This window comes from Kogia breviceps, chromosome 7 (assembly GCF_026419965.1).
Source record: "Kogia breviceps isolate mKogBre1 chromosome 7, mKogBre1 haplotype 1, whole genome shotgun sequence".
In the NCBI taxonomy this organism is placed as follows: Eukaryota; Metazoa; Chordata; class Mammalia; order Artiodactyla; family Physeteridae; genus Kogia; species Kogia breviceps.
The window spans coordinates 53,341,117-53,357,225 of record NC_081316.1 but is presented as its reverse complement, the minus strand read 5'-3'; positions in this window follow the sequence as shown (position 1 = coordinate 53,357,225).

Sequence of the window (16,109 nt, the reverse complement as noted above, 5' to 3'; positions counted from 1 at the left end):
GAAATTAGCCTTTAAACCTGGAGAAAGCAATAATTTTCAATAAAAGCAGACACCTTGGTATGAGTGTCTAGTAATACTATTAATAATGGTAACACTAATTTCTCCTGAGTTACATGCTATATGTTACATGCTATTTTAAGTGCTTTATAGGTATGACCTTAGGTAATCCTCACAACACTACCATGAGCAAGGTACACTTAAGTTCTCCGTTTGACAGGTGAAGAATAAAAGAGCAAGAGATATCACAGAACTAGTAAGTGACAAAAACAGGTTTTGAGCTAGAGGGTCTCTCAATTACTCTGATTCTTTCTTCTATACAATGCTGACAAAACCAAAAATCTCAGGATAAGACTGCTTATTCTGAGTTGTTTTATCAATCATTATGAATCTGTTATCACTTGCCTAATTATGTTTTTTTGTTTTTTGTGGGTTTTTTGCTGTACCCGGGCCTCTCACTATTGTGGCTTCTCCCTTCGCAGAGCACAGGCTCCGGACGCGCAGGCTCAGCGGCCATGGCTCACGGGCCCAGCCGCTCCGCGGCACGTGGGATCCTCCCAGACCGGGGCACGAACCCGCGTCCCCTGCATCGGCAGGCGGACTCTCAACCACTGCACCACCAGGGAAGCCCCTAATTATGTTTTTTTGAATGAATAAAAATTTTCTATTTACAGAGGCTTCAAATATTTATGTATGCAAGTTCATTCATATAAAAGATGATAGATAATAGATAGATAGATAGAAGAAGAGAGAGAAGTATTTTGCTTTGTGAAAGACCTTGTAAAGAGAATGAAAAGTTAAGTTGCAGACTGGGAGAAAATATTTGCAAACCATATAACAAATATAACAAAGGACTTATATCTAGAATATATGTAAAGATTTCTCAAAACTCAACAGTGAAAAACAAATCATCCAAGTAGAAAATGGGCAAATGGCATGAGCAGAGACATTCCATGAAAGAAGATACACAGATAGTAAGTTAGCCCATGAAAATACGTACAACATCATGAGCCATAAGTGAAATGCAAATTAAAACCACAATAAGATATCACTACATATCTATCATAATGGCTAAATTTTTAAAAAGACAGCACCAAACACAAAGATGAAGAAACACTGGATCACTCAAACATTACTATTGGGAATGTAAAATGATACAGCCACTCTTGAAAACAATTTATCAGTTGCTTATAAAATTAAACATGCAACTAATATAACCCAGCAATTGTGTTCTTGGGCATTTATCCTATAGAATGAAAACTTATTGTTCACATGAAAACCTATATGTAAGTATTCATAACAGCAATGTGTAATAGCCCAACACTGGAAACTACCCAATAATCTTCAATGGGCACATGGCTAAAAAACAGTGGTACCTCGATACTATGGACTATTACTCAGCAATTAGGAAAAAAAAAATTACTGATGAACCTCAAGGGGAATCTAAAGGGGAATATGCTAAATGAGAAGAGCCAATTCAAAAAGGTTATATACTGTATGATTCCATGTATATAACATTATTGAAAAGACAAAATTATAAACATGGCAGACAGATTAGTGATTGCCAGGAGTTAGGGGATGGAGCAGGTAGGTGTGGTTATAAAAACATAACATGAGAGATCTTTGTGGTGATAGAACTGTTCTGTGTCTTGACTGTAATAGTGGACACACAATCGTGACATAATAAAATTGCATAGAACTAAAGACATGCACGCACACACACATACACGAGTACATGTAAAACTGGAGACAGCTGAATAATATCCTGTGAATTACATTTATTGTTAATTTTCCACTGGGGAAACTGTGTAAAGTATACACAAGATCTCTCTGTATAACTTCTTACAACTTCAAATTGAATCCAATAATATGTAAAATGGGTAATAAATCATGAACAAGTGAGTTTTATATCAGAAATGAAGGTTAGTTTAATGTCCAAAAATAAATCAATGTATTTTACCACACAAATAAAATATCTTCTCAATATATGCAAAAATTATTTTACAAAAGTCAATATGCATTCACTATTTTTTAAAAATTTCAGCGAACTAGAAATAGACAGGAAGCTTCCTCAAATTGGTAAAGAGCACCTACAAAAATCTACATCTACTATCAAACACATGGATATAATGGTAATAAAAATATTTTTGAATTAATGAATTAATTAGCAAGTTCAAAGTCCATTTAGAAAGTTAGGTCAATATCCCAAAATCAATTATATTTGTATATACAGGCACTGAATAATTGGAAAATGAAAGCTCAAACCAATAGTCTTGTAAAATGTCTCACGATATAGATTTGCCTGATTTGTTACCTCAATATTTAATTCAAGTTAATATTTTTGAGAACCATGTGAATATCCTATTTCCCTATTAACTTTCACCCAATGGTTTTAGTACCCATTGATGATTTCTCTGAATCAGTTATGACAGTTGGTGCTTGCAAAATTGTGTTTTAGAAACTTCCACACTTATTAGCTGACATTCTATAAAGAACAGTTTTCTATCCATTTTCTTTTTATTAAGAATATCACTACTGATTTTTATTTTTATTTATTTATAATTTTTTGGCTGCATCAGGTCTTAGTTGCAGCACATGGGAACTTCACCGAGGCATGTGGGATCTGTCGTTGTAGCATGCAGGCTTCTCTCTAGTTGTGGCATGTGGGTTTTCTCTCTAGTTGTGGCACACGGGCTTAGTTGCCCCGCTGTATGTGGGATCTTAGTTCCCCAGCCAGGAATGGAACCCATGATCTCTGCATTGCAAGGTGGATTCTTTACCACTGGACCACCAGGAAAGTCCTGACTCATTTTTAGTTGTAGAAGTGGTATCAATGGATTTTAATCCATTACTACTTTTATTCTTCACTTATACATTTTTTCTGTTTTATTTATAACATTTTCTAGTTAAGTATTACATTCATACATTAAAGTACACAAATCTTAAGTACACAGATCAATGAATTTTTACAAATTATTCACAGCCAAGTAAAGATCACCCAAATCGACATAAAGATTATTAATAGCCCCCCAGCAGTCTTTTGATGATCCTACCCAATCTTCATCCAGCCAAAACTGTAACCTCTATCCTGAATTCTATCACGGTAAATGTGTTTGGCTCATTTTTTAACTTGATATAGATGAAGTCATAAAGATCTACTCTTGTGTCTGAATGTTTCTACTCAACATTATATCTGTGCGATTCATCCATGTTGCCACATGTAGCAGTAAAGAAGCCTCAGTAATGCCTAATGATCTCAAGGCAATCTATCAACAGCTTTCCTTGTGTCAAGCTGTCAAATCAATAAAAATATTTAGTATTGCCATTTGGGAACTCATAGAGAACCCATAATGTTCTTTCCCCATAAATATGATATTTTTTTCTAAGCCATTTCAATTTTCTTTATTAATTTAGATGTATGTCTCAATTTCCAACAAGACTGTGAATTTATTAATAGCACAATACATTTCACCACCCTTGTAAGTACTGAAAAAAAATTCTGAGTGCCCTAAACTTGTTCTTTTTCTGGTGTTCTATCAGCAAAAGTCAGCAACTTTTACTCAATTTTCCCTGTCAGCAGTTTGGGAATCATTTCCTTCCCCTTATACATTTTATTCAATTAAACACCAAGCCCTGCCAATTGTTTATCTCTAATCTGTTATTCTCCATCCCCACTATTATTTATTTAGTCCAGACGCACCATTTTTGCTTAAATAATTTATCATTTTCTGGATTTTAGTGGGTGAAACATTAAAGTCACATCCAAGACATCCTCTACATTGCAATCAGCAGTCCTTTCCACAAATCTATTTCATTCATTTATTTACTATATGCAGGCGCTCTGCTATGCTTTCTGGAGGTTAAGATGAAAAAGGAAGAGGCCCTGGCTTTACTTTTACAAGTAGGGTAGACAAACTTAAAAAAAAATCATAAAGAATTAAAAAAAAAACCATGAATCACTTTATTTAGGAGCACATAAATAAGAGTGACTTTTTGAGCCGAACCTTAAAGGAAGAGAAGAAATTTGTTTATTCTTTGTGTATTCCTTTGTCTTTTAGTTGGAACCAATTATATCCTCCACGAGTGCCCCCATATGCACGTGCATGGGCCCTTCGGTTGTGGCTGGGCTCACTACTGTTGACTTATTGATAGGTAGGGCTGCCCACTCCCCAGCCCCTGTCCTGGTTGGCTGCCAGGTCCTACCTAGGGCAGAGGCTGCTGGCCCACTGGTGGGTGTAGCTGTGTCCAGGTATGGCTGGCTGCTTGGTGGGTGGGGTCCAAGAGCTGGTGCCAGCCTGCTGGTGGGTGGGTAAGCCCCTGGCCCTAATAAGCTAGAGGGAGGACTCCAAAATGGTGATTGCCAGCATTTTATTCTGGGGGCTCATCTTCCTAGTGCAGGACCCCCAAGCTGGGCAGCCTGATGTGGGACTCAGACCCCCTCACTCCTTGGGAAGAATCTCTGCAATTGTGATTATTCTCCTGTTTGGAGGTTGCCTACCCAGGGATGTGGGTCTTAACTATACTGCATCTCTGCCCCTCCTATCCGTTTTGCTGTGGTTCTTTCTTTATATCTTTAGTTGTGGAAAATCTCTTTTGTGTGTCTTCAGGCTGTTCTCATAGACTGTTGCTGTGTAAATAGTTGTAATTTTGGTGTGTTTGTGGGAGGAGGTGAGGTCAGGGTCTTACTACTCCACCATTTTTGCCATAACCCTTATCTATTATTTGCATATTTAGTAGAAGATAGTGTTAGTGACCATTTGAGTCATATTGGAAGTAGAGCACTTTGATCATTTCATTTTTTCTTTTGTATGACTATAGAGATTATCTGAGACTTAAGCAAGAAAACTCACCATTTAAAAAAATTCAGCTTCTTTTTCATGGTGGAGTAGCAAAGCAGCATAAATCAGATCTATTTACTTGGCAGAGACTGACTTAACAGGTCCCTTGGGCAAATATTAATCAAATAGGCATCTAATATCCATCAAATAGGCATCTAATATCCTAAATAAGCAGAACTCTGGTATGGGGAAAATGTGCACAGGGACTTAGGAACCACCAGAAAGGAAGATATTAAGATCCCAACCTATTTCTATCCCAAAGGAAAGTTATCCCAGAGGAAAACTATAGGTACAATGTCTGGGACTTCAAAATAAGTTAAAGAACTCTGACCTTCTAAATCCAACCTTGAGCACCTCTGGATGAAGGGAATGCTCAAAAGAGCACAATCTGGAACAGCAAAGGTGTCTTTGCTGAAGTTGATCTGGAAACACTCAGTAGCACAGCACTAGTTATCAATTGTACCATTTGGCAGCAAAAGAGATCACTCAAAAAGCTAGCATCTGCCTGCAGCCAGGTCTAATTCTTGAGTTCCCTTTTAGTCTAGAAGTGGGACTGGCCACTCTAGGCTGAAAAATTCCCCAGAGGGTTCTTAGACAATTACTGGGTATTGAGGCAACCCTAAAAGAGATACTCTAAAATCCTTGTTGTATTAGTTTGTTGGATTGTCATAACAAAGTATCACAGACTGGATGGCTTAAACAACTAAATATTTCCTCACAGTTCTAAAGGCTGTAAGTCCAAGATTGTGATGTCAGCAGAGCTGGTTTCTTCTGACGCCTCTCTCCTTGGCGTCAGATGGATGGCCATCTTTTCCCTGTGTCTTCATATGGTCTTCCCTCTGTGTGTGTCTGTGTCCTAATCTCCTCTTCTTATAAGGATGCCTGACATATTGGATTCTGAACCACCCATAGGACCTCATTTTAACTTCATCACCTGTTTAAAGACTCTATCTCCAGAGATAGTCATATTCTGAAATACTTGGGATTGGGGCTTTGACATGTAAATTTTGTGGGGACACAATTCAGTCTATAACGTTTGCCAAGTAGTACAAATGGAGACTTGAGTGAATTTGAATGCTAAAAAGATACAACTTTTAGTATTTTTAAAAGTCATTGTTCAATCAATACCCATTACCCATCAATTTTTATCACATCTAATGTTATGCCAACTTGTTTCAGAACTATTTGTTAAAAAGATAAATATAGAAGACACCACTGGGGCTCCCTGTGAGTCCTTCTTCATTCCCATTCACATCTGTCCCTCCACAGAAGTCATCAAAATTTATCCCCAGAACATTTCTATGGATGCTTTTATTCTTATGTTGTAAACTTACCTGTACTCTAAGCTGGTGAAGTAGAAAACACCATTAGATCTGCTTAATATTCTTATATAAATGTCAACTTCAGACTAAATTCCATACTCCCTAGCATGGCATAGTCCTTAAAGACTGGTCCTTACCTGCCTTTCCAGTCCCACTCACAGCCACTCCCCTACTCAATGGTGAGCTGAGCAAGTCATTTGCACTCATATATTTTCTTCCCTTGCACATGTTCTTTTCTTTGCCTAAGTTGACTTTACCTCTTGCCATCTGGTTTCGTGTCCCTCATTTATACTCTTGTATCATTGAATAATGCCTTTGCCCACAATGAATACACATGATATCAGATTAAAATTGTAAGTTTTCTTGCATGTTTTACCCAAAGGATTCAGACTGCCTTGAATATAAGGAGTGAACCTTTCAAAATTTAATGTTTAGGGCTTGGCGCATGGAATATTATTAGCTCAACTAAGATTTGTTAAATGAATGATGAATTAAATGAATTATTTAGTTGTTGATGATTTTGATTGTAATACTCCTTGGTGACCCATGCTTGCACCATGAAATTGAGAAAAATTTTATTTATTTATTTTTTATTGGAGTATAATTGCTTTACAATGTTGTGTTAGTTTCTGCTGTACAGTGAAGTGAATCAGCTGTATGTATACATATATCCCCTCCCTCTTGGACCCCCCCCCCCATCCCACCCATCTAGGTCACCACAGAGCACCAAGCTGAGCTCCCTGCGTTATACAGCAGGTTCCCACTAGCCATTTTACACATGGTAGTGTATTTATGTCAAACCTAATCTCCCAGTTCATCCCACCCTCCCCTTCCCCCAGTGTCCACACGTCCGTTCTCTACATCTGCGTCTCTATTCCTGCCCTGCAAATAGGTTCATCTGTACCATTTTTCTAGATTCCACACATACGTGTTAATATACAATATTTGTTTTTCTCTTTCTGACTTCACTCTGTATGACAGACTAATAAATTGGAAAATAATGTGTTTCCAAGTCCCCGTTCCAACAACAGAAGCAGCTCCTAGATAAGGAAAAAAGATAAATGTACTTTGCAAAAATTGCTTCTCCTACTGAGACGTTCAGGATACTGCTGCCTTCCTTCTGTGGCTGTGGTGTGTGTGGATGACAGGCTCCAGGATCCCCGAGTACAGCCTTCACTTGACACCTGACAGCTCTGTCCCTCCCTGATTCTGCTGGAAGCTGTTACAAGCCAGCAGGTGGCAGGGACTTGTCATTTCCCTCTTATAAAGATGGAGAACCCAATCCTGGAAACGAAATCCACTAAAACCCATAACTCAGGGAAGGGAGTGGGGTTTTAGGGAGACATATAATAGACCCTTCAAACAAATTGAAAAGCTAGTCCAGTTTCTAAAATTTTAAAGTCTTTTCATTGCATCCATGTTCAATATCTGTCTCTTCTCAAGAAAAAAAAATTATTTTCTATCAAATCCTAGGTCATAGGCTTCCCAGGAGAAGGCAAAAGTCAGCTTCTTCCCAAGTAACAAAGTCTCCCAGCTATAGCTCTCTCTGACTGGGAGACAGCCCTGGACCCTCTCCTTGCTAAATAGAGCAGACACTTTCAGCACACAGCCTTGCTCCACCACCAGTGTTAATTGCTTCCTTGGGATGTGTTGAGAAGCTGGGGCGGGAGATGGCTGGTAATATCCCGAGGAGATTCCTGAGGGCTCCCTTCCTGCACTCATTATCCCTCGCTGACACTAGCAGCCTCCAGGTTTCCTTGGAGCACCCCACGTCAGTCCTGCCAGGGGATGTCACCATGGGAAACCCTCCCTCCTGAATGATATAGCTGGAAGTTAATTCCCAGGCACAAGGCCTGGGGAAGCCAGGTAATATACACAGGAGACTGCTAATTCCCAGGCAGGCCCCTGTCTGCTCCTCACCCTAATTAGTGGGAGCAGACAGAAACCATCTAGGTTGGCAGACCTGAGAGAATACTGGCTGCCTATAGCGTCATCACTAGAGAACAAGTCAGAGGAGAGAGCTGAGACCTCATGGGGCAGCTTTGCCAGGAAGGAAGAAAGAGCTCAGGGAAATAGGACACTCGGGTGGTCGGTCTTCTTTTGTGGTCCTCAGAATGCCTGACCAAGGGCTCAGGACTAATTACATGATGAGTAATTATCACCTGCCTCGGCTCAGAAGCTATGGACAGAAATGTTTCTACAGAAGGTAATATAAGAAAATTCAACTTAATAAAGCAATAGCTAAATCTGGGGTAGCAACAAGCACTTGAAACACAAGTAACATGCGTTTTTAAATAAAAGCTTTCCCACTACACACACGCGCGTGTGCACACACACACACAATGAGCAATAAGAGAATTTCTTTTTTTATTTGGAAAAGAGGAGGCCTGTGCAAAAGTGACAAATCTGAGAGACACTGACTGACCCTAAAGAGATCAGAAATCATCTAGAAGGACCATCTGTCTGAGATATTTCTACTCCTGAAGGTATATTGTTCCAGGATTGTTTCAACTCTTTCATGTGATCCTGCTTGTTTCCTCAAATAGATGATGATGTTCCTAGCCAGATCAGTGTTTATCTCATCCACTTTTGAATAGCCTATGGTGTCTAGTAAAGTGACAGGCATAAAGAAAGTGCTAAATCAGTGTTTCCAGAAAGGAAGGAAAAAGGGGGAGAAGGCAGCACTGGCATGATGGAGGCAGGGAAGGAGATAAGGGTGAAAGTATATGAGGGATGTCTCAGGGTTTTCCAGAATTATAGAAAAATCCACAGTCTGGGCCAAAATATAGGTTAAAAACTTTTTTTAAAATTGCAATGGACACAAACTGTCCAGCGGCCATAAAGTTAAAAAGCATTCAACAGTGTTTGTACACAGATCTTTATTCTCCAATCAAATTCATGATCAAACAATATTTGGATACATTCTGCACTGCTTTTTACATTTTTTTGCCTGAAGCTGCCCAGATTCAACAAATAAAACTCCTAAGCCCAGGAGCAAATAAGCAGAAATCCTGAACAAAGGACTTCAAATAGGGCATATGAATATGTTTTTCAGCTTTTTTCAAGGCAGATGTGCAAATAGCTAAAGGAATGACAGCACTGAACTTGATCCACCTTCTTAAAACCAATGATCTACCCTTTACGTAAGTGTCCTTTTTTTCTTATAAATAGGACAGATTGCAACATGGTCAGTGCTAGCAAATACCGTACCCATGAGACAGGTTTACCCCCCTGATAATTTTCCCAAAACTATAAGGAAAGAGGAAGCCAAGACAGGAACTCAGAAGTTCTCAATCCCAATATTTTCTCTTTCATTAATTTTGAGGGAAACATGGGGAACCTCTATGTATCTAAATCTATAGCATCCTTATCTGTCTCCCTCTGCCCCCATCTCTCTCTCTTTCTTTCTCTCTCTGGAACGTGAATGTATACATGTCTGTCTATGTGCACACACACAAGCACACACACATGTATGTACTTTTCCCTGAGTGATGAAAGAAAGGAAAGGAGCACATTGGGTAATTCCTGGAAAGTCTCAAAGTTAATTTTATTTTCAAGCACTCAAAGATTTACTAGGAAGAATAATGTGACAGAATTGTTTTTTTAAACTTCACTGTTTTTTTTTTTTTAACCTAGAACTTGCTTCTTTTGTCTATCTCTTGACTCTTATCTCGCTCATTATAGCAATTTAAGAGGAATCTTCTCTGGTTCTGGTTCTACTTAAGATGGGGCAAGCACCCTCCACCTTGTCTCTCCCACTAAGTAGAGCTATGAAACTTGGACAAAATGCATAGAGCAGATGCTTTAGGACCCTGAGAAATAAATGAGAGAAGACAGGCTGAGGAAGAAGACTGGAATTCGAAGTGCCACCCAACTGTGCTATTTACCATTTTCCCCCACCACTTTTCCTGCCACTTGGTGTCAGGTGGAGGCCCAGGTGTGGAAACACACAGCAGAGCAGGGCTGGAATTAAGGGGAGATGAGTGATGCAGGGTTATAAAGTGCAGAGCCAGAGACGGTCTTTATTTTAAACTGTAATATTTTGTCCATTATGAATTTTTGCATTAGTTTTGATTTTTTAAATGATACATTAAATTTTTCTTTAACTTTATTATTGATTTTTGGTGCCCCCTTAAATTTTGCACTTGTGGCATGTACCTCACTTGTTTCATCCTACTCCTGGCCCTGTAGTAAGGTGGGGTAACTAAAACCCCAGTTTTCTAGCTGGAGGACCAGAAAAGTGAGCCCCAGGAAACTGGAATCTGCCAAAGAGATGAATAGAGATGAGCTCAGGAAAGTGACCCTATGAAAATTGTACATAAACTCCTGGGCTAAACCCCAAGTTGTGCAGACATAGCTCTGATGTTAACCAGCAAACCAGAATCTTTAGTACTGAACCAAGATACACCACTGCCCAGGACACAGACTGGCTACGAGGTGTAGTACACAGGACAGACAGAAGCAAAGGCTTTGAAAACTTAACTGACATTAGAACCACAGATAGACCATCCCACAGAAGGCGGGATTGACTTGCAGCCTGAACCTACCTGAAACAAAATATCAACACTATTCATTAGGCAGTATATGAAGAATAAGGAAAATCTTAACTTACATTGGAAAAGAAAATCAACAGACATCAAGGCCAAAATGACAGAGATGTTGGAGTTATCTGACACTCTTCCAAGCTCTTTCAAGCAGCTATTGTAAAACAATCCAACAGACTATCATGAATACTCTTGAAACAAATGACAATATAGAAAGTCTCATCAAAGAATTAAAAGATGTAATGATGAACCAAATAGACATCTTTAAGCTAAAAAATACAATAACAGAAATAAAGAATTCACTATACCTTAAATTTACACAATGCTGTGTGTCAATTATATTTCAATAAAGCTTGAAAAAATAAGAAATAAAAAATTCACTAGTTGGACTCAACAGTGAAATGGAAATGAATTGAGGAGAATAGAGAGAAGAGCCAGAAAACTTGAAGATAGATAAATAGAAATAACCCAGTTTGAACAACAAATATTGGGGAAAAAAAGAAAAAGAAAAAACAAGCAGTACAATGAAAAAAGTCTAATATTTGTGTCATCAGAGTCCCGTAAAGTGATGAGAAAACTTTGGTGCTGAAAAAAATAGTTGATCAAATAATAGCTAAAAACTTGCAAGTTTTTGCTACACAGTTTGATAAATTTTAATAGATTTTAATGAATCATATAAATTGATAAATTTATATGATTTAAAAATCATAAAATCATATATTTAAAATATATTTAAAATCATATAAAATCACAAATTTAAATAGATTTTAAGGAATCATATAACCACTGCTGCAAACTGGATTTCAAACCTAGGTCTTCTTTACTCAAAAGCTTATTCGGATCCATTCATGTGCTTCGTGAGGTCTGCATTTGAACATTCCAAACAGATACGCTATTTTTAAAAATATTCAGGGAAGGGTATTAGTATTTGGCCTTCACAATTTCCTCCATTCTCAGAAGTTCCTGACACTGATCTATCAATACTGTATTAACGGGCTTCCCTGGTGGTGCAGTGGTTGTGAGTCCGCCTGCCGATGCAGGGGACGCGGGTTCATGCCCCGGTCTGGGAGGATCCCACATGCCGTGGAGCGGCTGGGCCCGTGAGCCATGGCCACTGAGCCTGTGCGTCCGGAGCCGGTGCTCCGCAACGGGAGAGGCCACAACAGTGAGAGGCCCGCAAACCGCAAAAAAAAAAAAAAAAAAAAAACTGCATTAACAACTATGTTCAGGCAATTTCCCTCAAAGCCAGTTTTTTTGATTGATGAAAATATCCCCTGGCCTAAAAGAAATTGAGGCCACCCCTCTGAAAATCAGCATGGCATGCCTTCAGTGTGTGGGGTCTCTTTACTTGCTGGGCCTTTAGCTGACAAAAGAAAAAGGGAGGGGGAGGTTAATGTGAATATTATATGCTTCCCACCACTACCTCTGAGAAATCCATCACACAAACAAACATGAAAGTCACCAGACAGTGGTGTCCAGTGAGAAAAATGGAGTTTCACTCACAATGGTAAAGAAAAGAAAAGTTAAAATCAAATGAGATCAAGAGGTTGGGGCCATGAGACCAAGCCTGAGAATTTAAATGAGTTTTATCAAAAGCTTTAATTACACAGAGGTTTGCCAAGGACAAATAGCCAATTTAGTTTTCAACCAGGTGCACTGTTAGACAATGCTTAACAAAGCCACTGGTTAGGAAAAACAAATCTGAATGAACGTCTAAATGAGAAAAGCATTCTTATTTATGTCATTGCTTCTCATAGAGCAAGTATCTTATACCATGTGGTATAGTATAAAGTGCACCCATTTTGAAATCAGAACTCTTCATAAATCTCACATCTCCCTTTGTATGTGGACAGGTCATTATACCTCTTTCTTGACCTCGCTTTCATAAACTGTGGAGAATGAAGATATAACAGGGCCTCACATGACTGTTGGAAGAATTACTGCATGTAAAGTGTCTTGCACATACCAGGCCGCATCTCTGAGAGCTTGGGTATTTGGAAGGAAGCACTTTCCTTGCATTTGGAGTGGCAGTAACATTCATTTGAAAGGCCTTCCAACTTCATCATGTTCTGTAAGCCTTAAAGAACCAGGCCAGGATAAAACCAGATCTCTTTGAGTTAACTATATCACTGGATAATTTTCTGCACTCCAACAGCCTCCAAGCTTTATATATTAGATGGAGAAATAAAATACATAATACTTCAACTTCCTGGCTTTGAAACACCTCGGTGAAGCAAGTAGGTCACCTGGAATATCAGTATGAATTTTAGAAAAAAGCAAAAGTGTAATAAATATCATCTGAGTATGCCTCAAACACAGTTTGAAAGCTAAAAACCCTATTGATAGTTCAGCTCAAATAGGATTCACTGAGAACCTACTGGATATGACATGTTCTCTGCCCTCTAGCTGCTAAAGCATACCTGGGTGGACAGAAATCTCATTGGACATCCTCGTGTGATAAATCTGGTAATGGAAAGATATACAAGGAACAGAATGAACATGAAGGAGGCTGCTAACTTTGTTCAAGAAGACAGGTATGCTTCACAGAGAATGTGGTAACTGAACGCAAAGATAGATAGGGCTTTTTCAAATTGAAGTATAGTGAATTTACAATGTTGTGCTAGTTTCAAGTGTACAGTAAAGTGATTCAGTTATACATACATACATATATACATATATGTACATATATATATATTCTTTTTCAGATTGTTCCCATTATAGATTATTGCAAGATACTGAGTATAGTTGAGTATAGTTCCCTGTGCTATACAGTAGGTCCTTTCATATGCCTATTTTATACATAGTAGTGTGTATATATTAACCCCAAACTCCTAATTTATCTTCCCGCCCCGACCCTGTCACTATCCCCTTTGGTAACCATAAGTTTGTTTTCTATGTCTGTGAGTCTATTTCTGTTTTGCAAATAAGTTCATTTGTATCATTTTTTTAGATTCCACATATAAGTGATATCATATGATATTTATCTTTGTCTGACATTTCACTTAGTATGATAATCTCTAGGTCCATCCACGTTACTGCAAAAGGCATTATTTCACTCTTTTTTATGGCTGGGTAATATTCCATTGTATATATGTACCACATCTTCTTTATTCATTCATCTGTCGATGAACATTTAGGTTGCTTCCATGTCCTGGCTATTGTAAACAGTGCTGCTATGAACATTGGGGTACAGGTATCTCTTCAAATTAGAGTTTTCTCCAGATATATGCCCAGGAGTGGGATTGCAGGATCATATGGCAACTTTATTTGTAGCTTTTTAAGGAACCTCCACACTGTTCTCCATAGTGGCTGCACCAATTTACATTCCCACCAACAGTGCAAGAGGGTTCCCTTTTCTCCACACCTTCTCCAGCATTTATTATTTGTAGACTTTTTAATAATGGCCCTTCTGACTGGTGTGATGTGATACCTCATTGTAGTTTTGATTGGCATTTCTCTAATAATTAGCAATATTGAGCATCTTTTCATGTGCCTGTTGGCTATCTTTACGTCTTCTTTGGAGAAATGTCTATTTAGGTCTTCTGCCCACTTTTTGACTGGGTTGCTTTTTTAAAATATTAAGTTATATGAGTTGTTTAATTAATCCCTGGTCAGTAGCATTGTTTGCAAATATTTTCTCCCAGTCTGTAGGATTTTCAGGTTGGACCCGGGAACAGACTTTTCAGGCAGGAGGAACAGCTTGTACAAAAGCACAGAACCAAGTGATTTCAGGGAGTTATCAGGTTTGTCATGCTCTTGGAACAAAACAGTTGGAATGAGAAACTTTTTCTCTGAATCAGGATTGTCTGATTCTAAATTTCACTCAAGTGATATAATGCAAGGAATAATATGTAACAAAAGACCTAGGCTGGCCATTTGATCTTGGACAAACGACTCAGAGCACTGGTTTCTTCATCTATGAAATGGGTTAAAGATCACTGCTACTTCATATGACTGTGATGATTTGCTAATATGAAAGCATTCTTTAAACTGTAAATCTCTATAGATGTTTATTACTATGGATATTACTTTAGATGTGATCATTTATAAATCACGTGTATTATAATCATTTTAAATAGCTATATTTATAAAGCAACAAATACACAGTGTTCCAAATAATATTAATATATAGGATATGATTACCACTAAAGTGTTCTAGGAGTTGAGATAGGTATGAAAAGACATTTTTGAATCACTTTCAAAATGATTAGTGACTAGGATGAGAAATATCTTAGTATATAGAATATATGTAGAATTTCTATATATAAATTCTCTATAGAATTTCTATAACTTGAATGAAATTTTATAAAAATTAAATTTGCATGTTTTTTCCTTAAGCTACTAACTGCTTGAGGGTAGGGAATATGTCTTCTGCATAGCCCCCTATCCTAGATCAGTGCTTGGAACCCTTTAACTGCTCTCCGCCTTCACCCTCTGCATGACGTTTACCATGACTCTTCCCATTAACAGGAGATGGAAACAATAGGAGGTCAGGGAATACCTTGGAGCATCCTCTCAAATGGAAAATATTACTTGGCAAATCTCTGCCTCAGCCAGATGTTTTTACCTGCAGTGCAAGGTCCTGTGAATTTCCAGGTGAGTGGCCATACATTTTTGCAGCCAAAACAAAGAAGGAAATGTGAATATTTACATGATTCAATGTGCAAAAGAGGAAGGAAAACTGAAGGCATGAGGAAGGAAAACTGAAGGCATAAGAAAAGCACAATCATCTCTGATATTAAAACCAGAGAATCATTTCTCTGGGGCCTCAGAGGACACTGTGTAATTAACAGTGCCCACAAGAGAATCCTTGCTGTAAATACAGCACACTACAAAAAGGCCGTAACCATGAAATCTAGGGACATTCCCGTTGGTCATTTGCAATCTAGAAATAGATTTTACAGTACCTAGAGGAACAAATGGACAGTATAATCTTTAGATAGTCTTGCATAAACATTGTTTTCTCAGAGCCAATTTGATAAGCACAGAGCATCTGTGATTTTGAGAACGAGCTCACTGAACAGTACAGCTGCAGCACTGACATTGCATGGCAGTTAAGAATCCAGGTTCTAGACTCTTACTTACCCAACTGCTTACTATTAATTCTGCAACCTTGGGCAAATCACTTTCCTTCCCTGAGCCTCCATTTTCTCATCTATAGAATGGGGATAACAATAGCATCTATATCATAGGGTTGTTGTGAGCACAAAATAAAATGTGGGAGAAGCACTTAGCTCAATGTGTGGGACATGGTAGGCATTTAATAAATGTTAGTTATTAACACATGCTATGAAGGGAAAAATCATTAACTCTCCTAACTCGTCACTTCCTTCAGTTGAGTCTGGTTACATTTCACTCTGGCTTATAATTTCTATTCGTTTCTAATAGAGGTTTCCTCGCAGTGCCTC